Raw genomic sequence first — 22,291 nt, forward strand, 5'->3', positions numbered from 1 at the left:
TTTTAAACTAGAGACTCTAGTTAGAGACACAGAAGGGCACTATATTATTCTTAAAGGAAGTATTCAACAAGTGGATATGACAATTATATATATATATCCAACAGGGGAGCAGCAAGATACACAAGCCAACTCTTAACCAGAATAAAGAGACATAAAGATAAAAATACATTAAAAGTAGGGGACCTCAACACTCTCCTATCAGAAATAGACAGAACACCCTGGCAAAAACTAAGCAAAGAATCAAAGGCTTTGAATGCCAAACTTGACGAGTTGGACCTCATAGATATATATAGAACACTACACCCCAGAACCAAAGAATACTCATTCTATTCTAATGCCCATAGAACATTCTCAAGAATAGACCATGTTCTGGGACACAAAACAGGTCTCAACCAATACCAAAAGACTGAAATTATCCCCTGCATATTCTCAGACCACAACGCTCTGAAATTGGAACTCAACCACAAGGAAAAATTTGGAAGAAACTCAAACATTTGGAGACTAAGAACCATCCTGCTCAGGAATGACTCGATAAACCAGGAAATCAAGAATCAAATTAAACAATTTATGGAGACCAATGAGAATGAAAATACAACAGTCCAAAACCTATGGGATACTGCAAAGGCAGTCCTAAGGGGGAAATACATAGCCATCCAAGCCTCACTCAAAAGAATAGAAAAATCTAAAATGCAGTTTTTATATTCTCACCTCAAGAAGCTGGAACAGCAACAGAGGGACAGGCCTAATCCACTCACGAGGAAGCAGTTGACCAAAATTAGAGCAGAAATCAATCAATCAGAAACCAGAAGTACAGTAGAGCAGATCAACAGGACTAGAAGCTGGTTCTTTGAGAGAATCAATAAAATTGACAGACCACTGGCAAGACTTATCCAAAAGAAAAGAGAAAGGACCCAAATTATTAAAATTATGAATGAAACAGGAGAGGTCACGACCAACACCATTGAAATTGGAAGGATTATTAGAAATTTTTATCAACAGCTATATGCCAATAAACTAAGAAATCTGGAAGAGATGGAATCCTTCCTCGAAACCTATAAACTACCAAGATTGAAACAGGAAGAAATTGATTTCTTAAACAGGCCAATTAATTATGAAGAAATTGAGTCAGTGATAAACAATCTTCCAAATAACAAAACTCCAGGCCCAGACGGTTTTCCTGGGGAATTCTACCAAATATTCAAAGAAGAAATAATACCTATTCTCCTAAAGCTATTTCAAAAAATAGAAACAGAAGGAAAGCTACCAAACTCATTCTATGAGGCCAATATTACGTTGATCCCCAAACCAGGCAAAGACCCCCTCAAAAAGGAGAATTACAGACCGATTTCCCTAATGAATATGGACCCCAAAATCCTCAACAAGATCCTTGCTAATAGAATCCAACAGTACATTAAAAGGATTATCCATCATGATCAAGTGGGATTCATACCTGGGATGCAAGCGTTGTTCAATATTCGCAAATCAATCAGCGTGATCCATCATATCAACAAGAAAAGACTCAGGAACCATATGATCCTCTCAATCAATGCCGAAAAAGCATTTGACAAAATACAGCATCCTTTCCTGATTAAAACCCTTCAGAGTGTAGGAATAGAAGGTACATTTCTCAATCTCATAAAAGCCATCTATGAAAAGCCTACTGCAAATATTATTCTCAATGGGGAAAAGCTGGAAGCCTTTCCCTTAAGATCAGGAACTCGACAAGGATGCCCACTCTCGCCACTATTATTCAACATAGTACTAGAAGTCCTTGCAACAGCAATCAGACAACAAAAAGGGATCAAAGGTATTCAAATCGGCAAAGAAGAAGTCAAAATGTCTCTCTTCGCAGATGACATGATACTCTATATGGAAAACCCAAAAGAAGCCACTCCCAAACTATTAGAAGTTATAGAGCAATTCAGTAACGTGGCAGGATACAAAATCAATGCTCAGAAATCAGTTGCATTTCTGTACACGAATAACGAGACCGAAGAAAGAGAAATTAGGGAATCCATCCCATTTACAATAGCACCAAAAACCATACGTTACCTTGGAATTAACTTAACCAGAGACGTAAAGGACCTTTATTCTAGAAACTATAAATCACTCTTAAAAGACATTGAGGAAGACATAAAAAGATGGAAAGATATTCCATGCTCATGGATCGGGAGAATTAACATAGTTAAAATGTCCATGCTACCCAGAGCAATCTACACTTTCAATGCTATCCCGATCAAAATACCGAGAACGTTTTTCAAAGAACTGGAACTAATAGTCCTTAAATTTGTATGGAAACAGAAAAGACCCCAAATCTCCAAGGAACTGTTGAAAGGGAAAAACAAAGCTGGGGGCATCACAATGCCGGATTTCGAGCTGTACTACAAAGCTGTGATCACAAAGACAGCATGGTACTGGCACAAAAACAGACACATAGACCAATGGAACAGAATAGAGAGCCCAGAAATGGACACTCAGCTCTTTGGGCAACTAATATTTGATAAAGCAGGAAAAAACATCCAAAGGGAAAAAGAAAGTCTCTTCAATAAATGGTGCTGGGAAAATTGGACAGCTACATGCAAAAGAATGAAACTTGACCACTCTCTCACACCATACACAAAAATAAACTCCAAATGGATGAAAGACCTCGATGTGAGACAGGAATCCATCAAAATTCTAGAGGAGAACATAGGCAGCAACCTCTACGACATCGGCCAAAGCAACCTTTTTCATGATACATCCCCAAAGGCAAGAGAAACAAAAGATAAAATGAACTTATGGGACTTCATCAAGATTAAAAGCTTCTGCACAGCCAAGGAAACAGTCAGAAAAACTAAGAGGCAGCCCACGGAATGGGAGAAGATATTTGCAAATGACACTACAGATAAAGGACTGGTATCCAAGATCTACAAAGAACTTCTCAAACTCAATACACGAGAAACAAATAAACAAATCAAAAAATGGGCAGAAGATATGAACAGACACTTTTCCAATGAAGACATACAAATGGCTAACAGACACATGAAAAAATGTTCAAAACCATTAGCCATCAAGGAAATTCAAATCAAAACCACACTGAGATACCACCTTACGCCTGTTAGAATGGCAAAAATAGACAAGGCAAGAAACAACAATTGTTGGAGAGGATGTGGAGAAAGGGGATCCCTCCTACGTTGTTGGTGGGAATGCAAGTTGGTACAGCCACTCTGGAAAACAGTGTGGAGGTCCCTTAAAAAGTTAAAAATTGAGCTACCCTATGATCCAGCCATTGCGCTACTGGGTGTTTACCCCAAAGATACAGACGTAGTGAAGAAAAGGGCCATATGCACCCCAATGTTCATAGCAGCAATGTCCACAATAGCTAAATCGTGGAAGGAGCCGAGATGCCCTGCAACAGATGACTGGATTAAGAAGTTGTGGTCCATATATACAATGGAATATTACTCAGCAATCAGAAAGAACGAGTTCTCAACATTTGCTACAACATGGACGGCACTGGAGGAGATAATGCTTAGTGAAATAAGTCAAACAGAGAAAGACAACTATCATATGATTTCTCTCATCTATGGAACATAAGAACTAGAATGATCAGTAGGGGAAGAAAGGGATAAAGAAAGGGGGGGTAATCAGAAGGGGGAATGAAACATGAGAGACTATGGACTATGAGAAACAAACTGAGGGCTACAGAGGGGAGGGGGGTGGGGGAATGGGATAGACCGGTGATGGGTAGTAAGGAGGGCACATATTGCATGGTGCACTGGGTGTTATACACAACTAATGAATCATCGAGCCTTACATCGAAAACCGGGGATGTACTGTATGGTGACTAACATAATATAATAAAAAACCATTATTAAAAAAAAAAAACCTTCAGAGTGTAGGAATAGAGGGTACATTTCTCAATCTCATAAAAGCCATCTATGAAAAGCCTACTGCAAATATTATTCTCAATGGGGAAAAGCTGGAAGCCTTTCCCTTAAGATCAGGAACACGACAAGGATGCCCACTCTCGCCACTATTATTCAACATAGTACTAGAAGTCCTTGCAACAGCAATCAGATGACAAAAAGGGATCAAAGGTATTCAAATAGGCAAAGAAGAAGTCAAAATGTCTCTCTTCGCAGATGACATGATACTCTATATGGAAAACCCAAAAGAAGCCACTCCCAAACTATTAGAAGTTATAGAGCAATACAGTAACAAGGCAGGATACAAAATCAATGCTCAGAAATCAGTTGCATTTCTATACACGAATAACGAGACCGAAGAAAGAGAAATTAGGGAATCTATCCCATTTACAATAACACCAAAAACCATACGTTACCTTGGAATTAACTTAACCAGAGATGTAAAGGGCCTATATTCTAGAAACTATAAATCACTCTTGAAAGACATTGAGGAAGACATAAAAAGATGGAAAAATATTCCATGCTCATGGATCGGAAGAATTAACATAGTTAAAATGTCCATGCTACCCAGAGCAATCTACACTTTCAATGCTATCCCGATCAAAATACCGAGGACATTTTTCAAAGAACTGGAACTAATAGTCCTTAAATTTGTATGGAACCAGAAAAGGCCCCGAATCGCCAAGGAACTGTTGAAAAGGAAAAACAAAGCTGGGGGCATCACAATGCCGGATTTCGAGCTGTACTACAAAGCTGTGATCACAAAGACAGCATGGTACTGGCACAAAAACAGACACATAGACCAATGGAACAGAATAGAGAACCCAGAAATGGACCCTCAGCTCTTTGGGCAACTAATATTTGATAAAGCAGGAAAAAACATCCGGTGGGAAAAAGACAGTCTCTTCAATAAATGGTGCTGGGAAAATTGGACAGCTACATGCAAAAGAATGAAACTTGAGCACTCTCTCACACCATACACAAAAATAAACTCTAAATGGATGAAAGGCCTTGAAGTGAGACAGGAATCCATCAAAATTCTAGAGGAGAACATAGGCAGCAACCTCTATGACATCGGCCAAAGCAAACTTTTTTATGACACATCCCCAAAGGCAAGAGAAACAACAGATAAAATGAACTCATGGGACTTCATCAAGATTAAAAGCTTCTGCACAGCCAAGGAAACAGTCAAAAAAACTAAGAGGCAGCCCACGGAATGGGAGAAGATATTTGCAAATGACACTACAGATAAAGGACTGGTATCCAAGATCTACAAAGAACTTCTCAAACTCAATACACGAGAAACAAATAAATCAAAAAATGGGCAGAAGATATGAACCGACACTTTTCCAATGAAGACATACAAATGGCTAACAGACACATGAAAAAATGTTCAAAACCATTAGTCATCAGGGAAATTCAAATCAAAACCACACTGAGATACCACCTTACGCCAGTTAGAATGGCAAAAATAGACAAGGCAAGAAACAACAATTGTTGGAGAGGATGTGGAGAAAGGGGATCCCTCCTGCATTGTTGGTGGGAATGCAAGTTGGTACAGCCACTCTGGAAAACAGTGTGGAGGTCCCTTAAAAAGTTAAAAATTGAGCTACCCTATGATCCAGCCATTGCACTACTGGGTGTTTACCCCAAAAATACAGACGTAGTGAAGAGAAGGGCCATATGCACCCCAATGTTCATAGCAGCAATGTCCACAATAGCTAAACTGTAGAAGGAGCTGAGATGCCCTTCAACAGATGACTGGATTAAGAAGTTGTGGTCCATATATACAATGGAATATTACTCAGCTATCAGAAAGAACGAATTCTCAACATTTGCTGCAACATGGACGGCACTGGAGGAGATAATGCTAAGTGAAGGAAGTCAAGCAGAGAAAGACAACTATCATATGATTTCTCTCATCTAATGAACATAAGAACTAGGATGATCTGTAGGGGAAGAAAGGGATAAAGAAAGGGGGGGTAATCAGAAGGGGGAATGAAACATGAGAGACTATGGACTATGAGAAACAAACTGAGGGCCTCAGAGGGGAGGGGGGTGGGGGGATGGGATAGACCGGTGATGGGTAGTAAAGAGGGCACGTATTACATGGTGCACTAGGTCTTATACACAACTAATGAATCATCGAGCCTTACATCGGAAACCGGGGATGTACTGTATGGTGACTAACATAATATAATAAAAAATCATTAAAAAAAATAAAGAAAATCAACAAGGAAACAATGGTTTTGAATGACACACTGGACCAGATGGACTTAACAGATATATTCAGAACATTCCATCCTAAAGCAGCAAAATACACATTCTTTTTGAGTGGACATGAGTAACAGATTTTTATAGCAGCATTATCTACAATAGCCCAATTATGGAAAGAGCCCAAATGTCCATCAACTGATGAATGGATAAAGAGATGTGGTATAGATAGATAGATAGATAGATAGATAGATAGATAGATAGATAGATAGATAGCCATAGGGGCACCTGGGTGGCTCAGTTGTTAAGCATCTGCCTTTGGCTCAGGGCGTGATCCCAGAGTCCTGGGATCGAGCCCCACATCAGGCTCATCCACTGGGAGCCTGCTTCTTCCTCTCCTGCTCCCCCTGCCTGTGTTCCCTCTCTCACTGGCTGTCTCTCTGTCAAATAAATAAATAAAATCTTAAAAAAATACATAGCCATAAAAAGAATGAAATCTTGCCATTTGTAGTGATGTGGATGGAGGTAGAGTGTATTATGCTAAGCAAAATAAGTTAGTCAAAGAAAGACAAATACCATATGATTTTATGTTTATGTGGAATTTAACAATCATAAGGGAAAAAATAAAGAGGAAAACCAAGAAACAACTCTTTATCTATAGAGAACAAACTGATGGTTACTGGAGGGGAGGTGGGTGGGGGGATAAGTTAAATAAGTGATGGGGATTAAGGAGTGCACTTGTGATGAGCACCGAGCGTCATATCTAAGTGCTGAATCACTATTTTGTACACCTGACATTAGTATTGTATGCATGGTAACTAAGTGGAATTTAAATAAAAACTTAAAATGAAAAACTTTAAAAATAACATAAAGTAGGGAAGTATAAGGAGTAAAAAGATGGAGTTTATATAAATATGTGTGTATATATATATGTGTGTGTGTGTAATGTAAAAATAAAAAAATAACATAAATTAGGGAAATATAAGGAGTAAAAAGATTGAATATATATAAATGTGTGTGTACACACACACACACACATACACACACACACCCCCCACATCTTTATCCATTCATCAGTGGGTTCTTTCCATTATGTAGCTATTATAGATAATGCTGCTATAAACATCGGGGAGCATGTCGCCCTTCGAATCAGTATTTTTGTACCCTTGGGTAAATACTGAGAAGTGCAACTGCTGAATTGTAGGGTAGTGCTATTTTTAACTTTCTGAGAAATCTCCATATTGTTTTCCAGAGTGTCTGCACCAGTTTGCATTCCCACCAACAGTGTAGAAGGGTTCCCTTTTCTCCTCATCCTCACCAACATCTGTTGTTTCCTGTGTTGTTCATTTTAGCCATTCTGACAGGTGTGAGGTGGTATCTCATCACGGTTTTGAGTTGTATTTCCCTGATGATGAGTGATGTTGAGTATCTTCTCATGTGTTTGTTAGCCATGATGTTAGCCATGTTAGCCAGGATATCTTCTTTGGAAAATGTCTATTCATGTCTTCTGCCCATTTCTTAACTGGATTATTTGTTTTTTAGTTGTTGAGTTTGGTGATACTAACCTTTTATTAGATATCTTTCCCATTTGCAAGTATCTTTTCCTATCCCAAAGGCTGTCTTTTAGTTTTATTGATTTGTTTCCTTTGCTGTGCAGAAGCTTTTTATCTTGATGAAGTCCCAAGAGTTCATTTTTGCTTTAATTTCCCTTGCCTCCAGAGACATATCTAGTAAGAAGCTGTTACAGCTGGATATCAAAGAGGTGGCTGCCTGTGTTCTCTAGAATTTTGATGGTTTCCTGTCTCACAATGAGGTCTTTCATCCATTTTATTTTATTTATTTTTATTTTAATGTTTTTTATTATATTATGTTAGTCACCATACAGTACATCCCTGGTTTCTGATGTAAAGTTTGATGATTCATTAGTTGCGTATAACACCCACTGCACCATGCAATATGTGCCCTCCTTACTACCCATCACCAGTCTATCCCATTCCCCCACCCCCTCCCCTCTGAAGCCCTCAGTTTGTTTTTCATAGTCCATAGTCTCTCATGCTTCATTCCCCCTTCTGATTACCCCCTTTCTTTATCCCTTTCTTCCCCTACCGATCTTCCTATTTCTTATGTTCCATAGATGAGAGAAATCATATGATAATTGTCTTTCTCTGCTTGACTTATTTCACTTAGCATTGAGGAAGACACAAAAAGATGGAAAAATATTCCATGCTCATGGATCGGAAGAATTAACATAGTTAAAATGTCCATGCTACCCAGAGCAATCTACACTTTCAGTGCTATCCCGATCAAAATACCTATGACATTTTTCAAAGAACTGGAACTAATAGTCCTTAAATTTGTATGGAACCAGAAAAGGCCCTGAATCGCAAAGGAAATGTTGAAAAGGAAAAACAAAGCTGGGGGCATCACAATGCCAGATTTCGAGCTGTACTACAAAGCTGTGATCACAAAGACAGCATGGTACTGGCACAAAAACAGACACATAGACCAATGGAACAGAATAGAGAACCCAGAAATGGACCCTCGGCTCTTTGGGCAACTAATATTTGATAAAGCAGGAAAAAACATCCAGTGGAAAAAAGACAGTCTCTTCAATAAATGGTGCTGGGAAAATTGGACAGCTACATGCAAAAGAATGAAACTTGACCACTCTCTCACACCATACACAAAAATAAACTCCAAATGGATGAAAGACCTAATGTGAGACAGGAATCCATCAAAATCCTAGAGGAGAACATCCATTTTGAATTTATTTTTGTGTATGGTGTAAAAAAAGTCATCCACTTTCATTCTTTTGCCTGTTCTTGTTCAGTTTCCTAATACCATTTGTTGAAGAGACTTTTTCCATTGGATATTCTTTCCTGCTTTGTTGAAAATTAGTTGACCATACAATTGTGGGTGCATTTCTGGGTTTTCTATTCTGTTCCATTGATCCATGTGCCTATTGTGCCAGTACCATACTGTCTTGATCACTACAGCTTTGTAATATAACTTGAAGTCCAGAATTGTGATACTTCCAGCTATGCCTTCACTTTGCAAGACTGCTTTGGCTGTTTGGGGTCTTTTGTGGTTCCATTCAAATTTTTAGGATTATTTGTTCTAGCTCTGTAAAAAATACTGGTAGTATTTTGGTAGGGATTATATTAAATGTGTAGAGTGCTTTGGATAGTATAGACATTTTAACAATACTTGTTCCTCTAATCCATGAGCACAGGATTTTTTTCCCATTTCTTTCTGTCATCTTTAATTTCTAAGTGTTCTCTAGTTTTCAGAGTCCAGATCTTTTATGTCTTTGGTAAGGTTTATTTCTAGGTATCTTACGATTTTTGGTGCAATTGTAAATGGGATCCATTCATTGATTTCTTTTTCTGCTGCTTCATTATTAGTGTATAGATATGTAACAGATTTCTGTACATTGATTTTATATCCTGTGACTTTACTGAATTCATGCATCAGTTCTAGCAACTTTTTGGTGGAGTTTTAGGTTTTCTACATAGAGTATCATGTCATCTGCGAACAGTGAAAATTTTACTTCTTCCTTGCTGATTGGGATGCCTTTTATTTCTTTTTGTTAATGATTGCTAAGGCTGACTTCCAGTACTATGTTTAATAACAATGGTGAGAGGGGCCATCCCTGTCTTATTCCTGACTATAGAGGAAAAGCACTCAGTTTCTCCCCATTGAGGATGATATTAGTTGCAGGTCTTTCATATACAGCTTTTATGATGTTGAGGTATGTTCCCTCTATACCTACTTTGTTGAGGAATTTTTTTGAATCGAGAATGGATGCTGTATTTTGTCAAATGCTTCCTCTGCTTCTATTGAGAGAATCATATGGTCCTTATCCTTTCTTTTATTAATGTGGACTACCATGTTGATTGATTTGCAAATATTGAACCACCCCTGCAACCCAGGATTAAATCCCACCTGATAGTGGTGAGTAATTCTTTTAATGTACTGTTGGATTCGACTTGCTAGGATCTTGTTGAGGACTTTTGCATCCATGTTCATCAGGGATATATTGCCTGTAATTCTCCTTTTTAATGGGGTCTTTGTGTGGTTTTGGAAACGAGGTAATGCTGGCCTTGTACAATGAGTCTGGAAGTTTTCCTTCCTTTTCTTTCTCTTTCTTTCTTTCTTTTTCTTTCTTTCCTTTTCTTTCTTTCTTTTGGGGGCGGGGAGCAGTTTGAAAAGAATAGGTACTAACTCTTCTGTAAATGTCTGGTAGAATTCTCCTGGCAAGCCATCTGGCCCTGGGCTTTTGTTTGTTGGAAGATTTTTGGTTATTCATTCAATTTCTTTGCTGGTTATGGGCCTGTTCAAATTTTCTATTTCTTCCTGTTTTAGTTTTGGTAGTTTGTATGTTTCTAGGAATTTATCCATTTCTTCTGGATTGTCCAGTTTTTTTGGCATATAATTTTTTCATTATATTCTCTTATAATTGTATTTCTGCAGTATTGGTTGTGGTCTCTCCCCTTTACTCTTGATTTTATTTATTTTGGTCCTTTCTTTTTTCTTTCTCTTAGTCTGGCTAGGTGTTTATCAATTTTATTAGTTCTTTCAAAGAACCAGCTCCTAGTTTCACTGAATTTTTCTACTATTTTCCCCATATCATTTATTCCTGCTCTAGTTTTCATTATTTCCCTTCTTCTGCTGGCTTTAGGCTTTATCTGCTGTTCCTTTTCTAGCTCCTTTAGGTGTAAGGTTAGGTTGTGGGTAGGCCTGTATTGCTATGTACTTTCTTCTTATGACCACTTTTGCTGCATCCCTAAAGTTTTGGACTGTCATATTTTCATTTTCATTTGTTTCCATGTATTTCTTTATTTCTTCTTTAATTTCCTGGTTGACCCATTCATTCTTTAGTAGGATGTTCTTTAACTTCCATGTATTTGTGGTCTTTTCAAATTTCTACCAGTGGCTGGTTTCAGGTTTCATAGCATTGTGGTCTGAAAATATGCATAGTATGATCTCAATCCTTTGGTATTGGTTGAAGCCTGATTTGTGACCTAGTATGTGATCTGTTCTGAAGAATGTTCCATGTGCACTTAAAAAGAATGTGTATTCTACTACTTGAGGATGAAATGTTCTGAATATATCTGTTAAGTCCTTATGGTCCAGTATGTCATTCGAAGCCATTGTTTCCTTGTTGACTTTCTGCTTAATGATCTGTCCATTGCTGTGAGTGGGCTGTTAAAGTTCTTTACTATTATATATTATTATCAATGAGTTTCTTTATGTTTGTTATTAATTGATATATATATATTTGGGTGCTCTCGTGCTGGAGGCATAAATATTTATAATTGTTAGATCTTCTTGTTGGAGAGTCCCCTTTATTATGATATAGTGCATCTTCATCTCACTACAGTGTTTGTTTTAAAATCTATTTTGTCTGATATAATGATGGCTACCCTAGCTTTCTTTTTATGTCCAATAGCATGATAAATTGTTCTCCATTCCTTCACTTCCAATCTGCAAGTGTCTTCAGGTTTAACATGAGTCTCTTGTCAGCAGCCTATAGATGGGTCTTTTCTTTTAATCCATTCCAATACCCTTGTCTATTGATTAGAGCATTTAGTCCATTTACATTCAGAGTGATTATTGATAGATAATTGATAGATTATTGACAGTCATTGTTTCAGACATTTTCTCTGTTTCTTTCTAGTCTTTGTTGCTTTCGGTCTTGCTTTCCCACTCAAAGAGTCCCCTTTAATATTTCTTGTAGGGTTGGCTTAATGGTCATGAACTGCTTTAGTGTTTGTTTGTTGGTTAACTCTTTATCTCTCCTTCTATTCTGAATGACAGCCTTGCTGGAGAGAGTCTTCTTGGCTGCAGACTTTTCCCATTCAGCACATTGAATACATCTTGCCACTCCCTTCTGGCCTGCAAAGTTCCAGGTTCTAAGTCTGCAGGTAGCCTTATGGGTCTTTCCTTGTAAGTCAGGGACTTCTTTTCCCTTGCTGCTCTCAGGATGTTTTTCTTATCTCTGTATATTGTAAATGTACTACAATATGGATATGTGTTGGTGTTGGCCTGTTTTTGATTTTTTTTTCTTTCTAAAGATTTATTTATTTTGACAGAGAAAGAGAGCAGGGGGAGGGGCAGAGGGAGAAAAGTAGACTCCACTGAGCACCGAGACTGATGAGGGGCTCAATCTCATGAACCTAAGATTATGCCCTGAGCTGAAATCAAGAGTTGAACGCTAACCTACTGAGCCACCCAGGGGTCCCAAGTCTGCTTTTGATTTTGATGGGAATTCTCTGTGCTTTCTGGATTTGGATGTTTGTTTCCTTCCCCGATTAGTGAAGTTTTCAGCTACAATTTGCTCAAATAAACCTGCCCTTTCCTCCCCCCTTTTCTTCTTCTGGGACTCCTATGATATGAATGTTATTACACTTCATGGAGTCACTGAATTCCCTAACTCTACATTTATGATCCAATATTTTTCTTTCCCTCTTCTTTTCTGCTTCATTATTTGCCATAATTTTATCTTCTATATCACTTATTTATTCCTCTGCTTCTTCCGTCCTTGTGGTCATTACATCCAATTATTTTTGCATCTCCATTATAGCATTTTTTATTTCAGCCTGGATAGTTTTCATTTATCTCTGTACTAAGTGATTCCCTGGTATCTTCTGTGCTTTTCTTTAGCCCAGCTAGTGTTCTTATGGTTGTTGCTTTAAATTCTGGCTCAGGCATATTACTTATATCTGTTTCAATTAGATCTCTGGCCGTGACCTTTTGTTGTTCTTTCTTTTGGGATGAATTCCTCTGTCTTATCATTTTGCCCGTGTCTTTGTCTTCTGTGTGTTCAAAAAGCCTGTTATGTTTCCTGTTCCTGAGAGTAATGGCTATATTAAGAAGAGGTCATATACTACCACAGTACCACAGTCTGGCACTTCAGGAAGTGTTTCTGGTGTATGCTGTGTACAGAAACAACTCTTCTGTTGTTTTTCAGCTGCTCTTTCCCTCAGGTCAGTCCTCTGCAGAGCTTCTCCTTTCCTACATTGGGGAGTGTTTGGACCTTTTCCACTGTGTGATGAATGTTAAATGGGTGTGGTTTGGTCTGCTTGTTAGAAGAGGCTAGATCTAACTTCCACTAGAGCTCAAGTTTTGCAGCTCTCTATGGTCAGTAGTCTTGGTGGGTGCAGGTGGTTTGTACTGGTCTTCTGGGGGAGGGGCCTGCTGCTGTTCTCCCTCTCAGGCACACTTGCCCTAGTTTAAAAAAACACTTGCAGTGTGCAGGGGGAGCAGGGCTTGGTGTAAGTGGCTCAAAGCTCCACTGTGGGCACTATGCTGCTCACTGAAGTCTGATCATGCTGATGGGTGGGCAAATAAAAATGACATCAGCCCATTCTCTCACCCTGGAGAAGGGAGTTCATTCATACTGTGTTCAGGAAGCCCTCACAGAAGAGCAAACAATCTCCCCTCCTGTTTCCCAGGGTTCCTCAGATCCCTGCCTTCACCCTGTCTGTGTCCAAGTCAACTGACCACCCGATGGTGCAGTGCTCCCGTCTTTTATCTCAGGTGCACCAGCTGGGTTCCAAAACTCCAAATTTTAGGGACCTGGTTCAGTACAGACCCACACTGATCCTCTTGGTCTCATTGCATTGTGGCTGCTCCCAGTTTGTCCCAGAAGGGCAGTCACATGAATGAGCAGGGGCTTGGAGTTTACGGTAATGTGCAGCAAAAAGCCAGTGTCTAGGTTAGCTGCCCTCAACAGCTGACTCCATGCCTATGCCAATGAACTAGGGGCAGCTCAATGGTGCCTGCTGGCTCTTTTGTGCCATGAGAGGCAGTGTCACCTCTCCCAAATGCTCTCCAAGAAGAACTGTTTCTTCTAGTGTGACTCAGGGGATCCTCAGATTGCACTGTCTGTTCCTGGGCCTCTTCTCTTCTTCTCCACAGGAATACTGCTATGCCTGCCAGGCTCCACCCCAGTGAACTTCTATAACTTCAGACTTTGAGCTCCGCTGATTATAAAAATCTGCAATAATCAGCTGCTCTCGTTTTCCCAGTCAATGATTTTGGGGAAATGTTTTTTGTGTGTGTGCAATACCCTGCAAGCTGTTCTCACTCCCTTTCTCTCTCTCCTCTCTGATCAAGGCTCCCTCCCCTCCACATAGCACTTGCGCATCTTTTCTCCCCCAAAATCACATCTCTGCTCCTCCTGCCTTCCATGATGTGGCCTCTTTTCTTCCTCTAGTTGTGCAGTTTGTTCTCCCAGTACTCAGATTGATTTCTTGGGCATTCAGAATGATTTGGTATTTATCTACCTGTGTTTCATAGAATGAGGCAAGCATAGGCTCCCTTACTAATCCACCATCTTAACACTATTCATCCCTATTATTATTTTTTAAATGCAGATTAATAGCCAAACTATAACAAACTATAGTTAAACTGTAACATATTTTCTACTTAAATGAGAATTTTTTAATGATAATACTGTCTGAGATATAAAAAAGCTCTCATATATTATTGGTGAAAATCTAATGTAGGCAATTTATGTAGGTCAAAATTTAACAACATGTATCAGAAGTCTTAGACCACTTGAAGTATGGCATCAGCCAGATAAAGAGGCCTAGTATAGTTTTTCCTAAAGAAGAAAGCCAATTTGATACATTCAGTACTGACTTCTCTGCCATCTTTCTGTAGAAATACTGGTTTACTACATGCAGTTACCAATATTTACCCATAACTGATTAAAATGGGCAGAGCATGGAGCACGCTACTTATTTCCAGGTGAATTCTTCACATTTCCTCACTTTTGAAAGTTCTCCTCCCACAAATTTTCTATGACTCTGTATACTCACAAACCCCACTCGTATAATTTCTCCCTGACCTATAAAAATACTATGGATTGTTGTGGATCATGAAGAGGAAGATAATCCCAGGTGTATACACAATCTTCTTTATTTTTGAATGTCCAGTCAAAAGAAGTCCAACAATGCCAGCAAAACCAATGACACCAAGTCTTGGAAAAAATCCAGGAGGTCTATTTTGGAGATATGACACCTGTCTAACCCCACTGAACTAAGCTCTCCATCTCGTGCCTCGTTTGTGAGTACAGTTCCTGACACCAACTTATATATGGCTTGTAGTAATGTTGGAGATGTGAGATGCTTTCTTCAAATGGGGTCCTTGGCTCCTCCCCATATTTAGATTGAACTTCAAGAACGGAGTAGAGTGGGGCATCTGGGTGGCTCAGTCAGTTAAGCATCTGCCTTTGGCTCAGGTCATGATTCCAGGGTCCTGGAATTGAGTGCCACATTGGGCTCCCAGCTCAGCAGGAAGCCTGCTTTTCCCTCTCCCTCTGCCTCTTCCCTCTGCTCATTCTCTCTCTCCCTCACATATGTATGTGCACAAAAATAAATAAATAATCCTTCTTTTTTATTATGTTCAGTTAGCCAACATATAGTACGTACATCATTAGTTTTTGATGTAGTGTTCAACAATTCATTAATCGTGTATAACACCCGGTGCTCATCACAACAAATGCCCTCCTTAATACAAAGGAATGGAATAGAGTGAAAGCCCATTAACTTTCATGACAGTTTTGTGAGGTGAGTCCTTCTTAGGTGATGCATAGACTTTGAAGGTGTGCAGACTCAGGCTGGCTGCCCCACAGATGTCTGAATTACCTTGAACATGTTGGTTATAGAGGTGGCTCCAGCCCATACCTATCAACAATTCCTTTAAATGTAAATAGACTAAATTCTCCAATTAAAAGACAGAGTGGCTGGATGGATTAAAAAAAAGATACATCTATATACTGCCTACAAGAGGCTCACTCTAGAAGTAAGGACACACACAGACTGAAAGTGACAGGATGGAGATAGATATTCCATGCAAATGGAAACAAAACAAAAGTTGGTGTCGCTATAGTCATATCAGTGACCTAAGGCAGATAGAGGAAGACAAATACCACATGACTTCACTTATATGTGAAATCTAAAAAATAAAACAAAGGAACAAAACAAACCCCAGAATTATAGATAAAGAAAACAGATTGATGGTTGCTAGAAGTGGAGGGGTTAAGGAGTGGCAAATGGGTAGAGAGGTCAATAAGTACAAACTTCCAGCTATTAAATAAATAAGTAATGGGGATGTAGTGTACAGTGTAGGAAATACAGTCAATAATATTGTATTAACTTTGTAAAGGGAAAGATGGTAACTAGACTTATTGTGGTGACCATTTTGCAATGTATACAAATACCAAATCACTATGTTGTACACCTGAAACTAATATAATATTGTCTGCCAATTATACCTGAATTAGTTTTTTTAAAAAACAACAGGTATGGGGACCTGGGTGGCTCAGTCGGTTAAGCATCTCCCTTCAGCGCAGGTCATGATTCCAGGGTCCTGAGATCGAGTCCCACATTGGGCTCTCTGCTCAGCAGGGAGTTTGCTTCTCCTTCTCCCTCTGCCCCTCCCCTCTGCTTGTGTGTGCTTGCTCTCTCTCTCTCTCTCAGATAAATAAAATCTTTAAAAAAATAGAATAGGTAAAAGCAGGACAGGTGCTGGGAAGATGCCAGAGTAGGAGGACCCTAAGCTCATCCCATCCTATGTTTACAACTAGATATCACTTACATCTGAGTGAATAAGTGGGAGAGCAATCTGAAGGCTGGCAGAAAACACTCCACAACTAAATGTTGAGAAATAACTGTATCAGAGAGGTTAGGAAGAGCAGAAATAGTGGTCAGGGGTTGCCCACAGGAGGGAGGAAGCTGTAGGCACAGAGATGGAAAAGCACCAAGGAGCCCGCACAGGGAAAATGAATCCCTACAATATCTGGCCTTGAAAACCAGAGGGGACTGAATTCTGTGTTTATATAACCAGTGGGTCTTGAAGCCTGGAGCTCTGAAATGCTGCTGACTCGGCACTGGTTGAGCCAGGAGGGCTACTGATAGCTGGGTACCCACTCTTAAAGAGACAACAGTCGGAGGAGAGGCAACATAGATTCAACAATTTTTACAATGCCTGTGGCAAATGGGAAGGAGATCTACTTATAAGGATTTCAGAGCATGTTGGGGGACTTCTCCAGGAACAAAGCAGCTGGCAGGTGCCATTTTACTCCCTTGCACCCAGCATAAACACAGAGCCACCTGCCAGAGGGGGCACTGCACAGACACTTGCTACTTAACCTGCTAGCAGTGTGCCTCACCCATGAGTTCTCCCGAGGGCTCACCCATTCCAAGCCTGCTGTCCTCAGCCCTGGGCTCAGGGCAAATCTTTTAATGTGGTGTATGCCTGACCCAGCCACTCTTCACCCCCAGGAGCTGCTGCACTCAGCACCCAGCCTCTGCATGCCCAGATGCAATGCCCAGCTGCTGTGGTACCCCTGACCCCCACCACTGCCATGTGCTGCACCACCAACCTCTGCCGCTAACGCACGTGGGGCCCCTGGCCACCGCTGCTCCTTGGGGGGATCTGGCATGACTCGCAGCTCAGTGCAAATTTTGCTAATGTGACTGCCCTGCCTCCAAGCCCTCCTGCAGTCATGCCCCTTCAGAGCTGGCTGGCCTGCATCTCAGTAACACCACAGAGAGCAAGCACAGCCCACAACAGGCAGAGTCAGTGCAGAAGCCTGGACTGAAAGGAAAGTGACTCAGACAAAACAGCAAGAAGCAAGCATCACACATTGGAGATTCCCCTGAAATACCACACCTGGTGTAATTAGCTATGGATACAGCAGCAGCTGGGAGGAAGCCTGCTTAAGGAGGATATTGCCAAGTATCATAAGCAGTGGAGCACAAAATCAGAACTCTGAGAAGTCTGCTGCAGTAGGGGACATGCTGGCTTAAAGGTGCTCAGGTGATGGGATGGAGTGGAATCCCAGGAAGAATGGGTGGCACCTAAGTACTACACCATTCCCAGGCATAGGAGCATGGAAGCCCGCTGAGAACAGCAAGTCTAGGTGCTGGCTTTCTGCTCTGTGTTGCCATAAACTGCAGATTGCTGCGTGGTCTGGTGATGGCTTTCCTGTGACAGGTTCAGCGAAAGGCAGAAGTATGGTGAGACCCTCCCTGGGAGGAACAGCGTGGGTCCCATACGCAGGAGGCACTAAAATTTGAAGTTTTGAAACTCAGTCATGCGCTGAGATAAAAAAGCTCAGACAGAGGCAGGGTGAACACAGAGTTCTGATGGAAACGAGGGAGACAAGTCTGATTGATTGCTCTTCTGTGAGGGCTCACTGAAGAGCGGGGGGTGGGGAATGCAAATATTCAGCTCCCTAGCTAGAGAGCACATGCAGCCATATTCATCCAGCCCATCAGTGCCGAAAGACTTCAGGGAGCAAAGCAGTGCCACCTAGTGGAGTCTGGAGCCACCTACACCAAGCCTTGCCTCCCTGACCCCTGGAGGCACATCTCCACTGGGCAAAGTCCACCTGTGAATCAGTGCAACAGGCGACTCCCCCAGAAGACAAGCATAAACAACTCACTTACAGCACCAGGTTTACTGATCAGAGACAGATGCAAAGCTTCAGCTCTAGGGAAAACAGGATCCAGCATCGTTTATACCTTTAGTCTTTATTTTTTTATTACCATTTTTCCATAATTTTCTTATTTTTTCAATTCTTTTTTTATTTTTTCTAGTTTTCATATATACTTTATATATATTTTGTTTTTGTTTCCTTTCATTCTATTTTACTGTATATAGTATATATCCATTTATATTTTGATATTAATTATATATTAGATAATTTATATATCTATTATTATACATTGTAGATATACTTATATCTATAGATATATTGTATCTATATATAATAAGTATATCTATGTTTTTTTCCTTTCTTTCTTATTTTGGGATCTAGCATCTTTTCACAAGTAGACCAAAACACACCCAGGATCTAGGTTTTTTGTTGTCGTTGTTGTTTTTGTTGTTCTTATTCTTTTTCTTTTTCTTTCTTCTTTACTTTCCTGGACCAAATGAAGAGATGGGAGAAATTCACCCCAAAAAACGACTACGAGGTACTACTCATGATGAGGAATTTAATCAATATAGACACAAGTAAAATGTCTGAACTAGAATTTAAAATGATTATAAAGATATTAGCTGGGCTTGAAAAAAGCATAGAAGACACTAGAGAATCCCTTACTACATAGATAAAAAAAAAAACTAAAATATAGTCAGCCTGAAAAAAAAATGCTATAACTGAGACACAGTCCCAAGTGGAGGTGATAAAAACAAGGATGAATGAAGCAGAAGAGTGAAGCGATAATAAAGAAGATAAAATTATCAAAAATAATAAGGCTGAAAAGAAGAGGGAAAGGAAACTATCAGATTACGAAGGTAGACTTAGGGAACTTAGAGATTCCTTACAGCAAAATAATTTCCATAACATTGGAGTCCCAGAAGAAGAAGAGCGGGAAAAGGGGGATGGAAGGCTTATTTGAACAAATTGTGGCTGAGAATGTTTCTAATCTGAGGAAGGAAATATGCATTCAAGTCCAAGAGGCGCAGAGAAATCAACAAAAATAGGTCAACACCATGACATATCATAGTGAAACTTGCAAATTACAAACATAAAGAGAAAATTCTGAAAGCTGCTCGGGAGGAGAGGTCCTTAACCTACAAGGGTAGACAGACCATTCACGGAGACTTGGCATGCCAGAAAGGATTGGCATGATATATTCAATGAGCTAAATGGGAAAAATACACAGTCAAGAATACTCTATCCAGCAAGGCTGTCATTCAGAATAGAAGGAGAGATAAAGGATTTCCAAGACAGGGTGCTGGGTGGCTCAGTCAGTTAAGCGTCTGCCTTTGGCTCAGGTCGAAGTGTCCTGGGATCCCAGGGTCCTGGGATCGAGCCCAGTGTTGGGGTCCCTGCTGAGCAGAAGCCTATTTCTCCTTCTCCCTCTCCCCCGGCTTGTGCTCTCTCTCGTCAAATAAAATCTTAAAAAGAGTTTCCAAAGCAAACAAAAACTAAAGGAATTTGTGAACACTAAGACAGCCCTGCAAGAAATATTAAAGGGGATCTTTGAGCAGAAAGTGAGACCAAAAGTGACAAAGACTAGAAAGGAACAGAGAGACTTTACAGGTAATACAATGGCACTATATTCATCTTTCAATAATTACTCTGAACGTAAACAGACTAAATGCTCTGATAAAAAGACACAGGTTATCAGAATGGATTAAAAAACAAGATTCATTGGGGAGAGTTAAGATGGCGGATGAGTAGGGGTCCCCTTTTTCAGCTGGTCCCCTGAGTCAAGCAGGATAGGTACCAGACCATCCTGAAAACCCATGGAATCAGCTTGAGACGTAGGAAGATACATCTGGATCTCTACAAATGAACATCTCCAGCACTGAGTACTGAGGTATGAAGCGAGGAGCCGTGAATCCATGAACAGATAGAAGATAAACGGAAGGGGGAGGGAGCTGCTGCGCTCGGGCGCCAGGAAGTGGTAACCACCTGCACTGGGGAGCGGGCGGACTCGCAGACCGGCACCTGCGAGAGAGCGGACTGAGACCGTGAGCCTGGGAACGCGCACGCGTCCAGACTGACAATCGGAGCTCCGGAGCGCACACTTGAACTAGACTGAAACCAAGAGCTCGGGAGCACACGCAACCAGACTGAAAACCAGAGTTCCAGAGCACTCATTGGAACTGGACTGACACCGGGAGCTCAGGAGTGCGTGCACGACCAGACTGAAAACTGGTGCTCTGGAGTGCACGGGAACCACACTGAAACAGAGAGCTCAGGAGTGCGCGGCAACCGGGGGTGGCTGGCGGTGTTAGAAACACAAAGGACAGAGAAGAGCCTGCCCTGGAAGTGAGGGCTGGGACACCGGCTGTGGGGTGCACAACCCAGGATGCTGCAGGGTTTTTAGCAGCAATGACAGAAACAGAGTTAAAGTGGCCAAGAGAGCTCAGTGAACAGCAGACTGCGATCTCTCTGTTCTGAGACAGAGGCTGGCATTCAGCCACTGCTGCTCTGACTCTCAGAAGAGCCATAGAAAACCGCCAGGGAAAGCCGCCAGAGAACAAAAGCCCGGAAATACCAGCTCACATTGTGCCCACCCCCATCCCCCCTCACAGGGGACACGGAGACTCTACCCAAACAGGGTTGCCTGAGTATCGGCGTGGCAGGCCCCTCCCCCAGAAAGCAGGCTGAAAAATCAAGAAGCCCACATCCCTAAGGTCCCTATAAAACAAGTGCACACTGCCTGGGTCCTGGTCAATAATTTGGGCTCTGGGCAGCCCCGCAACCTCTCCTCATCAGAATGACGAGGAGGAGAAATCCCCCCAGCAAAGAAAAGACAATGAGTCTGTGGCCACTGCCACAGAACTGATGGATATGGATATAACCAAATTGTCAGAAATGGAATTCAGAGTAACAATGGTCAAAATAATGTGTAGACTTGAAGAAAGTATTAACAAAAATGTTAATGAGAATATAGAATCTCTAAGGGCAGAAATGAGAGCGAATCTGGAAGAAATTAAAAATGCTATGAATCAAATGCAGTCAAAACTAGAGGCTCTGACAGCCAGGGTAAATGAGGCAGAAGAACGAATTAGTGAATTGGAGGATGGGATGGTAGGAGAAAGTAAAAACGGAAAATTGGCTCAAAAAAATCCAATCTCAAGAATGTGGATTATGGGAGATTACTGACTCAATGAAACGTTCCAATGTCAGAATCATTGCATCCCGAAGGGGGTGGAGAAAGAGAGAGGTCTAGAAGAGATATTTGAACAAACTGTAGCTGAGAACTTCCCTAAACTGGCAAAGAAAACAAGAATTTGTGTCCAAGAGGCAGAGAGGACCCCTCCCAAAGTCAACCATGACAAACCTACACCACGTCACGTCGTAGTGCAATTCGCAAATATTAGATCCAAGGTTATAGTATCGAAAGCGGCCAGGGCAAAGAGTGTTCTCATGTACAGAGGGAAAAATATCAGAATAATGTCAGACCTGTCTACACAGAGCTGGAATGACAGGAAGGGCTGGCAGGGTATATTTATTTATTTTTTTATTTTTTATTTTTTTTTAAAGATTTTATTTATTTATTCGACAGGATAGAGACAGCCAGTGAGAGAGGGAACACAAGCAGGGGGAGTGGGAGAGGAAGAAGCAGGCTCCCAGCGGAGGAGCCTGATGTGGGGCTCGAACCCATAACGCCGGGATCACGCCCTGAGCCGAA

General features: G+C 40.8%; 1 pseudogene; it reads right to left on the bottom strand.

The window, feature by feature from the left end:
• Positions 1 to 8,802: 8,802 nt before the first annotated feature.
• Positions 8,803 to 18,861, bottom strand: LOC123795085 (MICOS complex subunit MIC26-like; annotated as a pseudogene).
• Positions 18,862 to 22,291: the final 3,430 nt, after the last annotated feature.

The sequence above is a fragment of the Ursus americanus genome, chromosome 12 (genome assembly GCF_024610735.1).
Source record: "Ursus americanus isolate L20-20 chromosome 12, mUrsAme1.1.p, whole genome shotgun sequence".
NCBI lineage: Eukaryota > Metazoa > Chordata > Mammalia > Carnivora > Ursidae > Ursus > Ursus americanus.